The following is a 15,641-nucleotide window of genomic DNA, read 5'->3' as shown; positions in this document are numbered from 1 at the left end:
TGGAACACCAAGTGTGTGTCTGGTATCTTCAGAGCCTGCAGACACCGTAGTGCCCAGATAAGCAAGTTCTCTGTTCACATACCCTGCGTTCCAGGAGGGCATAGATGTGGAAAATGTGTTTAATAAAGTTCAACACCCATTCATGACACACACGGCCAGTAATCTTGGGTGGAAAGGAAGAGCTTCATTCTCATAGAGTAGCCACAAAACTCTACAGAAAACGCCATCCTTCAGGTCAATCATTGGAAGCCTTTTTTCTGAGGTTGGGGAAAAGACAAGGGTTCTGTCTGTTGCCACTTTAGTTGAACCTTATGATAGAAGCTGGCATGCTGGGGACTAGAAGTCAGCACGCTGGGCACACGGAGGGGAGGGAGACGTGCCTGGAAGGACACATCCTTGCAGAGTTCCGTAACGGCTGTTTCTTGGTCTGGTTTGGTTAAAGACGTGATCCCTTTGTGGAAATTCTTTAAAATATATGCTTAAGATTTGTGCCCATTTTAAGATGAACATTGTACCTCGATGAAGTATTGACTTAAAAGTAGTGGAAGAAGTTTGAACGTCCCTCAACAGGCAAATGGATACATGAAGATATATACATATCGCAATAATTTATTCCACGGTTTAAAAAGAAGGGAGATCTCTAAGTATTGAATTGAAAATAAAAATCCTCCAAGACCCAGTAGCGAATGAAGAAGGTGAACTGAAAAACAATATATACCCCATGATCCCATTTCATGATATGTGCAAATATTAAAATAAGGGAAAAGATTTAGAAAGGAAGTAGGCTGTGGTGGGCCAAAGGAAAATTTTATTTTTTACTCTATTATTTTATTATTCAGTTTGTTTATAACAAAACTACATTCATGTTTTACTTATGTAAAATAATGTCATTATTTTCGAAATGGGTGCAGAGGAGAGCCTAGCCGATTTCACAGAATCACACAGGGCGGGGAGCCTGGGGAGCCAGCCCTGCCTTTGCTGGAGAGGCACTGCAGCCGTTGGGGGAGCAGCAGTGAAACAGGGGTGTCAGGGCTCCAGCTCCAGCACGACCTTCTAGTAGCCGGGGAATTGGGCAGGTGGCTTCAACACTGATTTGGTGTCCGTGTCAGGAAGGAGGAAGTAGAAGGCAAGGCTATTAATGACCCAGTTTTGCAGCGCAGAATCTGGCTTTCTCCACCTGTTCACTGCCTCCTGCCCCCGAAGCTCCCATCTGTGTGGGACCCTGTGCAGTTGTTTGTGGGGAATCAGACTGTTGAGCTCAACTTTGACTTTCAGTCCATTTTTACGCTATCCTAAAGCCAAGAGAAGGCTCTGATCTTGAGGAGCATGGCTTTGAGAGGTGTTGACTACGAACTCTTGGTGGGAGGGGATCTGGTCCCTGCACACCATTCTGGGGGGCAGGGTACCCCCAGGTCTTCATTTTGCTGACAGTGTTTCAAGACGCAGTTACTGTTTGTCTTTCAATGCCTGAATGGAGAGACAAAGTCTGACACCTTTACTTCAACAGGGAGGAAGTACAAATAAACAGCAAGGAATAAATCCAAGTTGAAAAATAAACAGTCGACACAGCCAGCTCTTCTGGGCTACCTCTCCGTGAGTTAGCTGAGTGACAGATTACCCAGCAGAACACCTATCTGTCAGGCTCACTAATCGCTCAGCAGAGGTAGAACGAATCTCCTTCCAGAAAGGATCTGCTCAGCCAATGCTCGACGTTTGAGCTCACTTTGTAATCTAGCTTCTGTTTATCTAATCTTTTACCTCCCCCCTCTCTTGGCAGACGGTTCAAGCCCGCCCTCCCCTCCAGCACCCGGGACCGCGTCAGCGTCTCTTCCCGTGGCTGCGGGGGGCTGCGGGCGCCCCATCGCCAAGACTGCGGCTCAGCCCTAGCTACAGCTGAGATAAATGCTGTCTTGGGGAGCAGACGCCCCTGCAGAAGTCAGCAGGGGCCATAAAGGAGCAGTTTCCTCCCCCAAAGGCCACACACCGCTGCATTCGAGCCAAGCCTCCGTTAACTGTCAGAAGGGATCGCTGCCTCTCGTGCGGACGGGTCCTCGTTAATCCTTTATTGGAGATTTAATTGGCACCACCTCGGGAGCGCCTTGTGTTTATAAAATGATACACAACTCCAGACATTCATTAGCACTGTCAGTGCCTTTGGAATGATAAATAGCGGGAAGGCTCAGTCAAAATGCTCCTGGAGCTAATCCCAAATTAACTTTTCTATACCCTGCCAAAAAGAAATACGAGAGCAATGAAGGTTTTATGATAGCCCATAATCTCACGATTAAACAATCGACTGAAAAAAAAAGGGGGACAATGCAATATGTTTTAATTGAGACCTAGGAACCAAAATAAACACCGGAGTCTTAGAGCCCTTTTGGTGACAGGGCCGAATGCGCCCACACTGGAACGCGGCACCCGGCGCCGCACGCCAGGCGCTGTGTGCGGCGTCCGTCACTGGGGCCCGCGCAGCCCCGCGCGGGGTTGCCATCTGTGCGTTTATTTTTCGATCAGTCTAAACGGGCTGTCTCCAAGGCTGTCTTCACAGGTCCTCTTCACTCCAACAGTGATTCCCCCAAATTAAACCATTGGAATTCTATGGGTAATTGAGTTAAGGTGGAGCCTTCCCTACAAGAAAGTAACTCCGTTCTGCTAGGAGGACACCCCCCCCCCCCCCCCACCAGGCTGGACAAAATGTGCAAGGGAACGGAGGACCTTCGGCTGAAGGGCAACGGAGGAGGGGGAGGAAAGGTAGAAGCGCTCTTGTTTGCACTCTGGAGAGTTATGTAAACTAGAGCTTAACTTCTCCTCCAGACCACCCAGTTTTATCTCTTTAGAAAAACATTAGCACATTGGAAATGCCTGGAGCAGCGGTGGGGACCACTCTGGAGTGAGCCAGCAGAGGCTCCCATCTCCAGCTTCCGTTAACAGGAGGCACGAGCAGACTTGCGAAACACCGAAGCGATTGCCCCAAACTGTTCACGTAAATATTTAAAAATTGAATCCCCTTTTCCTTTTACTTCTTTTTAAATTAAATGCAAGTAACCCATGTGGACAGCCTGAGTCTGTAAGAACTTTGGAATCCATTTCACCTGACTGTGAAATATCTCTTGCCCTTTGCTGTCTTTATCAATATTGGAGTTTTTAAACATGTTTTTTCTTTGAAAAAGAAGTCTAGGTGGTGGGCTTGCTTTTGACCACCAGGGCAGGGATGTGAGAAGGCCACGGTGGCCCTGTCCGTGGCACAGGTCACTGCTGTGGGCCCCACGTGCGAGGTCACTTCCCACCACAGCCCTGGATGCTACCATCCTGGCAAGGCCAGCTCCCGTGTCTATCTGGATGGGGGGGACCAACTGCCTGGGCAGCTCCCTTTCCCTGGAGACCTGCAGACTCTCCTTTTGGAAAGGTCTAAGCCTTGCCCCTATGCCTCTCCACCTTCCTGTGTCTGGGGTCTGAGGTCCTGGAAGCTTCTCCATCCCAGATGATCGCTTCACCAGAGGAACCCAAGCAGCGGTCCTTCCTCCTCTGGTCCTGCAGTAGCTCTCTATGCAGTGTGGGCTGAACGTTTCCCATCCTGACCCACTTCCGGGGGTCACCTCATACATTCGAACCCAGACCTCTGCCACAGCGCTGATTATGTTTTTGTAAGAAGATGCTAAACTCAATGCCCCCTTCCTTCCTCCTTATTTTGGACATGTTCTTGCAGCAGGTGATTTGTTACCTGCTTATCTCCCGCCTGCCAGCCAACCCCGTCTGTCCTGAGCAGAGGAAGGGCCCCGCAGAGCGGCAGCACCAGAAAAATGTTTGCCCAGGGATTACCAGACATCACAAGGGCTTCAAGAAGCCTGGACACTCTGCAATGAGAGCTTCCTAAGGAAACAAGCCCCAAAGGACACCTGGACAGCATCTGTCTCCTCTGCCTGGACAGCAGCCCTCCCTGTAAGACCATCTTTTGTGGCTGGCCCGTTCTGCTCTGTGCCCCATCGGCACGTTGGGATGGGTCTCCACCTGTGCTCCTCACACCTAGAGCTCCTATTCTGGTGAGGGTTCCGGGAGCTCTGCCCCTCATCTGGAGGGAACACAGAGCAGTGGATGGTTTCAGTCCCGCATGCCCGTGCCGTAGAGTGCAGGGCATGGGAACCATGTGAGCTGGGCCTTGGAGGCCTGAGCAAGAATGGATGGATGGTGGGCAAGGGCAGAGCATGGCAGTGATGGGATGGGGGGAGCAGCAGGGACCCTCAGTACCAGTTTATCCCCTCTCCTCACACAGAATAGAAACAGCATGGATTATCACCATAGAACTAATTCTAGAATGCACCGTCAGAAGTAGGGGTGGGCTGTTGAGAGATAGGGAGGCTGTGTGTAAAATGGTCATTACACTCCCCCTGCCTCCCTGTACTAGGAAGCTTGACCATGAATCTAAAGAGGCAAGGGACACCTCCTCAGGGCTGTCTCCGCCCCTCCTGACAGTCCTGGGATGGGGAGTGGCCCACACTGACAGCGCAGCTGGGTAGTCACATAGTGATGGTCACCATGTCCCTGACTGTCCCCTCCCCTGGAAATGACCCAGCCCTCCAGGCCCCTTCCTGACCCTGGCAACTCAAAGTGCTGATGATGTGCGGACTGGAGGCACAGCAGAGAAGAGAGAGAGAGACAGAGGAGCAGAACTTCAATTCACCCAGAATTCTCCCATCAAAATAACTATAAGTAAATTAGTTTAGGTTTAGAATCATTTTGGAGAAATAAAAGTTTCTTTGCAATTCCACAGTGGGATGGGGAAAGAGAACAAGGTCATTGCCATCTTAGCTCAGCCTGGTCTGAGCAGGGAGTGTTGGGAGGGGGGTGCAGCTAGGCTGTGGGAACTAGCCTGGGGCAGGGGACCCAGCTGCCCCTCAAGTGCCCCTGTGAGAATTGGGGTCTGTTGGCAGAGGTGTGGGTCTAGCTCTCCACTTCCTCCCTAGCTGTGACATCTTGGGTAGCTGCATAACTTCCGGGGACTCCAGCCAGGGATAAGGACACCTTTGTGGAAATTTGCGATGACAACTAAGAAGATGTATACGAGTGGTGTTTGGTGAACCCCAGACAGCAGCACCTGGAAGGAGGTAAGAAGGTTGGAAAGCGTACCTGGGGGCAGGACTGATCGTAACGTCTACTGGGCTGCGTGGCGTGGCTTCCATCATTGCTGGTGAGAGTCACAGAGCACCCCGCAACAGTGGTTCTCAAACGTTAGTATGCATGTAAATCACCCGGGGCGGGGGTTGTTAAAGGACTCACGGCCAGGACCCACCCCCAGGGATTCTGATTCAGTAGGTCTGAGTGAACATCGGACAACGTGCATCTCCAACAAGTTCTCTGGAGCTGCTGATGCTGCCGGCTGAGGACCACACTTGGCAGACCCGACGCACTCGCCAGCCAGCCTGATCGGGCAGACGACCTCTGCCCTTCTGCTGCATTTCCTCATCAAGCACTGCTTATGTGTGGAGAGGCTATCCTTTTAAACCATGGTTTAATAAAAACAATATTCTCAGAGATTTGATGGTCTTGAGCTGAGCTCCAAGCATTCGAGTGCTCTATTCCAAGATGATCTTTTTATTTATAATTCGTATCTTATTTGATTGATTTCCAAGAAAACGTAAAAACATAGTGGTGATAGGTAACTCTCCTGTTTTCTTTCCTTATTTTTGTTTTAAGAACTATATAAGAATTCACTCATAAAAATATAATGTTTACTAGAGTGAACGGCCAAAAAATTACTTCTTTCTTACCATTCTAGGATTTTTTTTTCTAGGACTTTTTTTTGTGTTTTTTTTTTTTAGCATGAAGAAGTGTTTGTCGAGTTTTATCATATTTTCCAGCATCCTTTTGTTTTACTTATGTCGGTTTTTTACACCTTGATATTAACCTTTTGTTCTTGGGCTACGTCCTGCTTGGTCCTGGTGAACGGTAAGTGTCATGTATTGTAGGATTCAAGTTATTCTATTTCCTTTTGTCAAGATTTTTTGTATTTATAGTAGACACTTGAAAATCATGAACTATGTCTGAGACTATCATAGATGCCCACACTCTGTACAAAGTACAGCAAAAAGACACTTACGGACTTTTATTATTTATTTCTCAATAATGTTAGTATGACTTTTTGGCTTTCTTATGAATCATATATGAATTTTATAGCATTTGCTAGGAGCACATTCTCACAATACAGACATGGTCGTTGTTTGAGGTCCTGAAAGCAGACCCTGAGTTGAGGATTTGGCTGTAGGTAAGGTGTCGGAGGGGGTGCCCGGGTGGCTCAGTCAGTTAAGCAGCAGACTCTTTTTTTTTTTTTTTTAAGATTTTATTTATTTATTCGACAGAGATAGAGACAGCCAGCGAGAGAGGGAACACAAGCAGGGGGAGTGGGAGAGGAAGAAGCAGGCTCATAGCGGAAGAGCCTGATGTGGGGCTCGATCCCATAACGCCAGGATCACACCCTGAGCCGAAGGCAGACGCTTAACCACTGTGCCACCCAGGCGCCCCAAGCAGCAGACTCTTGGTTTTGGCTGAGATCATGATCTCATGGGTTCTGAGATCCCCCAAAGCAGGCTCTGCTCTCAGCGGGGAGTCTGCTTGAAAGAATCTCTCCCTCTGCCCCTCCCCCTGTGCCCTCTCTCTCTCTCAAATAAATAAATAAATCTTTTTAGAAAATACATCTGAGACATAATCCCAGGTAGCAGGGGCAGGACTCAAGAGACAGGGAGATAGGGAAAGCAGACAAGTCAGGGAAGGGGAATTAAGGCTTAGGGTATTGGTGTAGACAACCAGGGCACTTAATCCAGCTGGGAGCCCTCTCAGAAATGTGTAGGACATTCCTGGGAAGGGTCCTGCGGAGAGGTGGGGAAGCAGTTGGGTGATGCCCTAGGGACATGAAATCCAGCCTCTCTGTTCTGTCTGTGCTACCAGCAGGCATGCTGAGTGCCCAGGACCTTGGCTCTCCAGGGAAAACTGCACCCCTGCGTGGAAGCCACTCCATGAGTGGGAGCCGCTGCCGGAGATGAACCCAGGAGATGCATAGTGGCATCAAATCAAATCATCTGCTACAAATGGCATTCCCAGGGTGGCTTTTTCAAAGTTTAATTCCCCATTTTATGAGCGATCTTTGCATCCGCGAAAGCACTCATTAAATGTTTCTCACCCGGCGTCTGCCAAGTTGTCTGCAGACGGTACCGTGAAGTGGTTCAGGTCAATGATGCAGAAGAAAAGAACTTTAATGGAGAAAGGAGCCAGTTCCTGGTGTGCCTTCATCCCTGACATCCTGAGGCTCTGCGCGTGCCCACAGGTCTCTTTAAAATAGCTCCTGCTTCCCCCAGAGTCAGGCCTCCCCACGAGCTGTGGTCCTAATGCCGCCTGTCCCAGACTCAACCAGTGCAGAGCCCACCAGGCTTGGCACTGCAGCTGTCCCCGCCCATCACTGACCCTGCCCGGTCCCTGAGCTCCTCGCCTGGGTAGGGCGAGGGATGGAATAAGATCAGGAAAGCAAATGCAGCTTTGGGAACATACATTACTTGATAATGAAACTGGCTGTAGATTTAACAGTTGAGACTTTGGAATCCTGCCAGGATATCCCCAGAGCGTCAGGGATACGTTCTCCTTGTCCCAGAAGCCCTTTGTAGCTCTGGAAACTTACAAGATGCTGCCCAAACGTCAACTCTGGGTATTGACCAGCCCTGCTGTGGGTGCTCAGTGTGGCCCATGATCACATGATCTCAAGCAGGGACCTTTGTGTGTGAGACCCAGGTTCCAGATTATTCCTCTCTTAGTCCCATTCTTATAGAGTAATGCCCAACACAGATCATCATTAAAAGAGCCCCTGAAATACCAGCAAATTAGCCCACCTGCATACCTACGTGGCTTGTGCCCTCACCGCTGGAGGGCTCCGGATCAACCTCTCAGGAAAGGCTTCACTGCCCCCCTTCCCGAAAATAGCAAACCCTCCTCCAGACGCTCCCGTACCCCTTTCTCTGCTCTATTTCTTCAACAGCATTCATCACTGTAGCACACTACATGTTTTGCTCACCTGTGGTCCGTCTGTCGTCTCTGGGATGTGAACTCTCCCTGGCTGGATATCCTTTGTTACTTAGGGTAATTGTTGAAGCCCCAGCACATAAAGCAGGGTTTGGAACCTACAAACACTGCCTAGTTTTTGTAGAATAAAGAAAAGAGTAAATAAACGAGGAGACATCCGTGCCCTAGAGTAGGGCCACATTTTTCTCAGCTGATGCTGAGACGTAGACACTGAAAATGCCAGGAAAGTCTTGGGCGGTGAAAGCAGCAAGTGGTGTATAAGTTAGAATAGGGTTGAAGACCAAATGAATAATTACAGAATGTTAAACTGATCCAAGGCAAAGGCTAGAAAAGATGAAACAATCGACTCTCCTCACAGAATTGTGGCCCTGGCGGACGGCGTCTAGAAAGCTAGACTTCTGGTGCTCTGCTCGGCGCTCATGACAGGAAACCCCACCTGAGACATCAAGGGGCCTCGTTCTTTCCCCAGAACACAGCAAGGGGGTTGAGCTGACATGGTGCAGTTGAACTATGAGATTCAGCTCAAGAAGATTCTGGCAGGGCCTTCCAGGGTCTATGGGACTTTGGGCAAAGATTGTCTGCCAGGTCCTTGTCTGTATAACCAAAGGCGCAGAGAGAGGCCTAGGTTTGCCCTGCCTTTCCCACAACTCCTTTTCTGAGAATGTCACCCCGAAACTGCTTGACAGCCCCACACGTCCAGCAGCTGCCCTGTAGACTAGAATATTGGGGGGCTCCTCATAAGCTGTCTGAAGTCAGAAGCACTCAAGATATCGGATGAGCAGTTAGCCCATCCAGCAGAAGCAAGGACGCCTAAATCAGATTAACAAATCGATAATCACTGTCTGAATGAAGTGTAAAAAAATCGAATTTGCTCCACAGAGTAAGTACAGGCACATCCATATTCATGTTCAGAACTGACGGGTCGCCGGCACGTCTCCAGCAGGCGCTCACAAATCAGGAGGCAGACATGCTCGCTCCACTTTTTTTTTTCATTATTTCTTCACTTAAACAAAAATTGTGTTTCCATCTGTGTCAAAGTGAAATTTTAGAAAGAGAGTTCCAGAATTTAGGGTTGAGGCCAAACCTCACCATTTCACAGCAGTGTTGCCATTTCTTACTAGGAATGACTAACATTTGCAGAGCTCTGGGAAGGAGGAATCCTGCTGCATGTCCCGTTTCTTCTCTCACAATCCTGGGAGGAACCAGGGCAGAGATTCATAGCGTTAGGCAAAGGAATCCCTTTTTACAAGGGAAAGAAACCTAAATCTCAGAGTGATAAGTGATTGGCCTGGAGCCACCCAGCACAAACCCTCATTCATTACCTCCAAGAGACCCCGTGGATAGAGGCCACCCCAGCCCCAGCACCTGTGTGTGCCCCACTTGGCCCTGTCAAACTGTCCCTGGATGTCTTGTTGGTTCCCTTTCTCCTGGCAACCACGTCTGCGACTAGGCCAGGGCACACATGCAGACCGGTAACGCGGGGGGACCAGGAGGCTATGAGAGCACCTCCCTGTGCAGCCACCACATGAGGGTGTGGACTCCACAAGCTGCTGGCTTCAGGGCTCCAGAGAAATTAGCAATGCTTCAATTGCTATTTTTTTTTCCTCTGGAAAACAAAAAGCATTAACAATAAATGAGAATTTCTGAAGTTCTCCAAATCATGGAAGGGAAGTTCAAGATCGTCCAGCCACCTGCCTTCTGATAGCACAGACGTAGGTAGACGCTCCACGGTGTCACCACCCTGAGGAGCAGTAAGAGAACCCTCCTGGTCCTTGCCAAGTTGAAGTGGATGTCCTTCTCCCCCCAGAAAGCAAGCCAGTCACTCAGTGTTTCTAGAAGTTTCCATGGTAACACTTAATCCTACCTACAGTTACCATGGTTGGTGGGACCGGGTGGAGGAAGGCCCAAAACCTGGACTTGATCCGCCTGGGGCTGGGGAGCACGTGCGGGGGGTCGAGGTCCTAGGCCTGAGAGGGTCTCAGAGCATGCGTGCCTCTGTGATGATGTTAAGGGCCATCTCTGGATGGTGAGGCCCACAGGGCTGGATCTCTGCCTAGAAATCTGCAGGCAGCCCCCAAGCCTGCATAAGCACTGCCGAGGCTCCCCCAGTAGGCCCGCTTGCACAAGCTACCTGCGTGCACGGGGGTGTAGCTCCCACCCCGGATTGCGCTGGATTCCCTCCTCACAGGCCCATCACCCAATGTGCACGCACAGCGTCCCTCATTGAACGTCCCTCCTCCCGCTGGCCTGACCCCCCAGACTCTCAGCTTTGCTCAGGATGAGCCCAGCCCCAGCCCTCTTCCCTGCAGGGGGGTACAGGCCTGGGAGGTACCGTGGTCCAGCAAGAGGGGTTCGGGCTCCCTTCCTGGTTCTTTATGTCTTTCTACTCCTCAGGCTCTGGGCAGACATTAGCAAGGAGCTGGGCAGTGCGCACACCTCTGTGGGCAGTGCCGACCTGTGGGCCTCAGAGCTGGCATGGACACAGGCCTTTAGGCAGGGGGACAGTCTACCCCATGTGAGGACAGGCCCCAGGAGACCTCGAGTGGCTTGTTACCAGAGCACAAGATTTCTAGAGCCCACAGTATGAGCTGAGCCTGTGCTTGATGTAGTGAGGGCTATAAAAACGGAACAAATTGGGGTGCCTGGCTTAAGTGGTTAAGTGTCCAGCTCTTGATCTCAGGTCTCCATCTCAGGGTTGAGTTCAAGCCCTGCGCTGGGCTCCTTGCTGGGTGTAGAGCTTACTTAACAAAACAAAACAAACCCAGCAAACAAAAAACAACAAATCTCCATATTCCCCGGCCACGGCCACCGGCCACCGTCCCCAGTACAGGACTCCAGGATAGCCATTGAGAGCATTCGTCTGTGCCCTGCCAGCCTGCCAGTGTCAGGTACAGCCGTGCGGGGACAGGTGCCCAGTGTCCCGCTCTGATGTCAGACAGGGCAGTGCTCGCTTCTCTCTCTCCCTCCCTCTCCAGCAGTGGGATCCGGAGCAAGTCACCAAAACCCCACCTGAGGGTCAGTTTCCTAACCCACGTGAACCTCATCGGGCAGCTGTGGACATTAAAGGAGCTGTGTGTGTAAGCAGCGTGCCCTCCCAGGGCCTGGCTCAGCACGTGCATGCCCCAGAAGACAGCTGTGCCACTGCTCTTGTCCTCGTTGTGGCGGCGAGCTGGCCTGATCCTCCCGCAGGAGACCTAGATTTTCAGATGCCAAGGACCAGGCCTCTTCTCCCTCCTTCCTCAGCTATGCTGCACAGGCAGAAACGTCTCGGTGGGCCCCGCGGGCCCTGCTGAGACACCCCTTCAGGAGTGAGGTGCCCGCCCCTCAGCTGCCTGGCTGCTGCTGGCCAGAGCCCACAGCTCCACGTGCCGAAAGCAACTGTCTGTCCCAAGGTCACGCACTCGCCTTTGCTGCCTGGTTACAGGGTCAGGGGTACGGAGACACAACCCCTGAGCCTTAAGGTGGGGCAATTTGCAAAGACCATACTGGTTCCCGTGCTCCCTGTGGACTCAGCAAGTCCCTGCTGCATCACGATTCCTACCTCTGCCCAGTCTAGCTTCTCTCATTCCCAAGCTATCCCCCAGAGCCTCCTGCCCGGGTCTGTGTCCAGACGCTGACACCACGCTGTGTGTTAGATCCCCAGAACTTAGCATCTTATAGCCAAAAGTCTGTACCCTTTGACCAGTACCTCATTTCCTGGTCTAAGACAAACATCTTTTCGTTGAAGTTTGTCTAGAACCACAAGAAAGAACAGAGTTCTTGATCTAGAGGAAAGGGAACTGCGGGACGGGATGAGAAAGGAGTCTTGTCTTCTCTCCATTCCCAGAATGTCAAGCATCATACTCAAGAGCTTGCTGACGCCCCTCCGGCCCTGGCCTTGGAGCACACATCAGGCTCCCTCGGGGCCAGTCTCTCAAACTGGACAGTTCTGGGTGCAGCCTCGGCACTGATGGTCCTGCCGTTCTCCTCCGCCAACGACTAGCATGAGGCCCCCAGATGGCTGAAGGAGAACCACCCGATGCTGCATGTTTTCCGCACCCCTGGTACCTGAGAGAGCATCGGTCCTGCTGGCAACCATCCTCCGGAGTCAGAATGACAAACTGGACTTGACTTGTCTGTGGAAAGACGAACCTCTGTGAACTCAGGAGCTGCTTTGGAGAACTCTGTCTTGCACAACCCAGCGGAAACCTGGGGATGGCTTCTCTATATGGTACAGCTCTTCAAGGCCTCTAGGTCCCCCTTCCCCTGCTGTTCGTGGCAAGATAGCCGCCAAAGCGGGTAACCAGGGATGGTCAGACAGCATCGCAGGGCGGGAGCATGAGAAAAGCATGTGGTCGGGGGTTCTGGGTCCTCCGAGATGGAGCAGCAGGCCCACTGGTGGGAGCGGAGGCACCCGGAGGCCAGGCGGTGAAGGCAATGCTAAGAGTGTGGACTCTGTTCTGTCTGCCAAGCACCAGAGACTTTTAAAAAGAGAGGCTGCTTGATCACATCTCCTGTTTGGAAAGACCATCTGGAGCGCAAGTCTATGGCAGTGATGAGCTGGGGGTGAGGGAAAAGGGGCACCAGAGGTGCAGATCCGTTTACTTACATCTGTTATCACATCTAATCATCACATCAATTATCAAGGGAACACCATCACTTTTTAAAAAAAAATTTTAAACTTTTTTTTGAAACAATTATGGAGTCACAGGAAGTTTCAAGGATAGTACAGAGAGGGCCCCTGTACCCTTCACCCAGTTTCCCGAACTGGTTCCATCTTATGTAACTACAGGACAATATCAAAACTAGGAAAGTGACAACTGACATTAGCAGAAAGCGTGCCAGCATGGCCCTGTTGCAGCTTGTCACATGTGTAGAGCCATGTAACCACCATGGCAGAAAGGCCAGCATCATGAGACCATATACTACACGATTTCCTTGACATAGCATTCCCGATTTAAAGATGAAAAGTTAATGTTCAGAGAGATGATGTGACTTGCTCAAGGTCGGACAGCTAATGAGTGGCAGGTGAAGCTGGGCCACGGCTCCAATTAAATGTACCTTATTGCTCTGAGGGGACAGAGTCCCCTTTAGGGACAGGAAGTGACTCCGCAGAGAGATCTCAGAAGTGCAATGAAAATTCTCAAAGAAGTTGATTTCTCTGAATGCAACACAACTGCTGCCGTTGTGAAACCATCCTGCCTGTCTTCAGTCTTCATCTGCAAAGGGTCCGCAGCCCCACAGGCGGCTCTGCCCAGCTGGAGAGGGGAGCAAGGGCTGACTTTCAACAAGTTCTCCTGTGGGTCTGGGACAACCGTGGCCTCATAGTGTGGCCGCTTCTGTGGCTATAGTTTCAAGAAGGCCTCATGGAGGTCTCAGTTCTGGATTCCAGCTCAGCCACCCCCGCAGAGCTCCTAGAGAGGCTTGTCATAAAATAGTAAGCAATCAGGCATTTCCTGAGCATTTGTCCCAAGTGCTGTGCTTTTTACAAGGGAGGAATGTGTGCTCAGAGCTCTTGATTGCCTAAGAATCCTGCAAATGTGATTTGACCAAACCAGTATTCTTGGCATATGACCTTTAAGGGAGGAAATTTCCTGCCATCATTGGCCTGATTCAGGCATTCATCATTTCTGCTTGGACAATTAGAAATTTTCCTAGTAGTTTTTCTGCTCTAAATCTTATACAATTAGAAATTTTCCTAGTAGTTTTTCTGCTCTAAATCTTATACAATTAGAAATTTTCCTAGTAGTTTTTCTGCTCTAAATCTTATACAATTAGAAATTTTCCTAGTAGTTTTTCTGCTCTAAATCTTATTCTGCTCCCATCTTTCTTGCCCTCATCTTTCTGGAATCGTGATTGTATTAACAATAACCGATGTGTCAGGCACTGCAGTGAGCACTTTAGACCTGTGATCTCATTTATTCCCCACAAAGATGCTACAAGGTAGATAGTCCTGTTCTCCCTATTTTACAGATAAGAAACACTCTTAGAGAAGTTTCCACGATAGCCTGGGTGACACTGAGTGAGCAGAAAGGCTGGTGTGGAATGCAGACCCAACTCACTTCGGACCACTGCCTCTCATTTCCAAAATTCAAATCTAACCTTGTTATTGCCCTGCTTTAAGGATGGGATAGATTTGTCTCTCTCTGCTTTTCCAAGCCAAATACAACTATAAGCCCTAGAAATCGACACAAAATGAAAAGATGTTCAACTTCGGTAGCCATTAGAAAAATGCAAATAAAAACAGAAATGGGATGAGACTACATACCATCATAATGGTAGAATAAAAAGTAACAATGTTACCTAACACTGGTAAGAGTGCAGAGAAACTGGTTCACTTGTTCCTCCTTGGCAGGAATGTAAAATGCTCAACCGCTTGGGAAAGGAGTATGAAAGTTTCTTACAAAACTAAACATGCAGCTACCATACAACCCAGCAATGGCACTCTTGAGCATTTATCCCAGAAAAATGAAAAGCTAAGCGTTTGCGCAAACCTGTATATGTGTGTTCACGGCAGGTTTTTCCGTAATAGCCAAAAGCTGGAAACAGCCCAGATGACCCCTTTCAGCAGGTGAATGTTAAGCAAACTGTGGTACACCCATACCGCAGGGTGTTAGGCAGGGGTCTCCAGAGAAATAGTAGTATATAGACAATAATATATGGTAATACAATACAATAATATATATAACATATAATATATATATTTTCTAATATATGTAATCATATATGATATATAATAATACTTGTTATATCATATAGTATATACATGAAAAGGAGGAGAGAGAAATTATTCTAATGATTTGGCCCATGTGATTATGGAGGGTGGCAAGTCCCAAGATCTGTAGGGAACTTCAGCAGCTGGAAACCTGGGAGAGCTGATGTATGAGCTCTAACTCTGAAGGCTTCAAACTCAGGAGATCTGATGCTACAGTCCCAGTTCAGAAATCAGCTGGCTCTAGATCCACGAAGAGCTCACGTGTCTCAGTTTAAGTCCAAAGGCAAGAAAAAAGCCATTGTCCCAGTTTGAAGGCCATCAGGCAGAAGGATTTCCCTCTTATCTGGGGAAGTGTCAGGCCTTTCATTCTGTTCAGGTCTTCAACTGATTGGATAGGGCCCACCCGCATTATGGAGGGCAGTCTGCTTTACTCAGTCTATTTTAATGTTAATTTCACCTAAAAATACCCTCACGGACACATCCTGAATCATGTTTGACCAAATACTTGGGTGCCCCATGGCTCAGTCGAGTTGACACAGAAAGGAAACCATCACACCATGGAAGACTCCTCAGCAAGGAAAAGGAAAGAAGTATTCACGCATAACGGCTTGGGTGAAGCTCAAGGAAATTACGAGGAGTGAAACAAAACACAGTCGCAAAATGTTACGTACTGTATGATTCCATTTATTCGACGTTCTTGAAGTGACAAAACTATACAGATGTAGAACAGATGAGTGGTTGCAAGGGGTTAAGATCAATTGGTGCTGGGGACAAGGGAGAATGGGTGTAATTATAAAAGAGGAAATTGAAAGATGTCTGTCTCCAATTGGACTGTTTTGGATCTTGACTGTCATGGTGGATACAGGCACCTACGTCTGTGATAAAA

Source organism: Ursus maritimus, unplaced genomic scaffold (genome assembly GCF_017311325.1).
Source record: "Ursus maritimus isolate PB19 unplaced genomic scaffold, ASM1731132v1 scaffold_7, whole genome shotgun sequence".
Lineage (NCBI taxonomy): Eukaryota > Metazoa > Chordata > Mammalia > Carnivora > Ursidae > Ursus > Ursus maritimus.
This window is presented reverse-complemented; position numbering follows the sequence as displayed.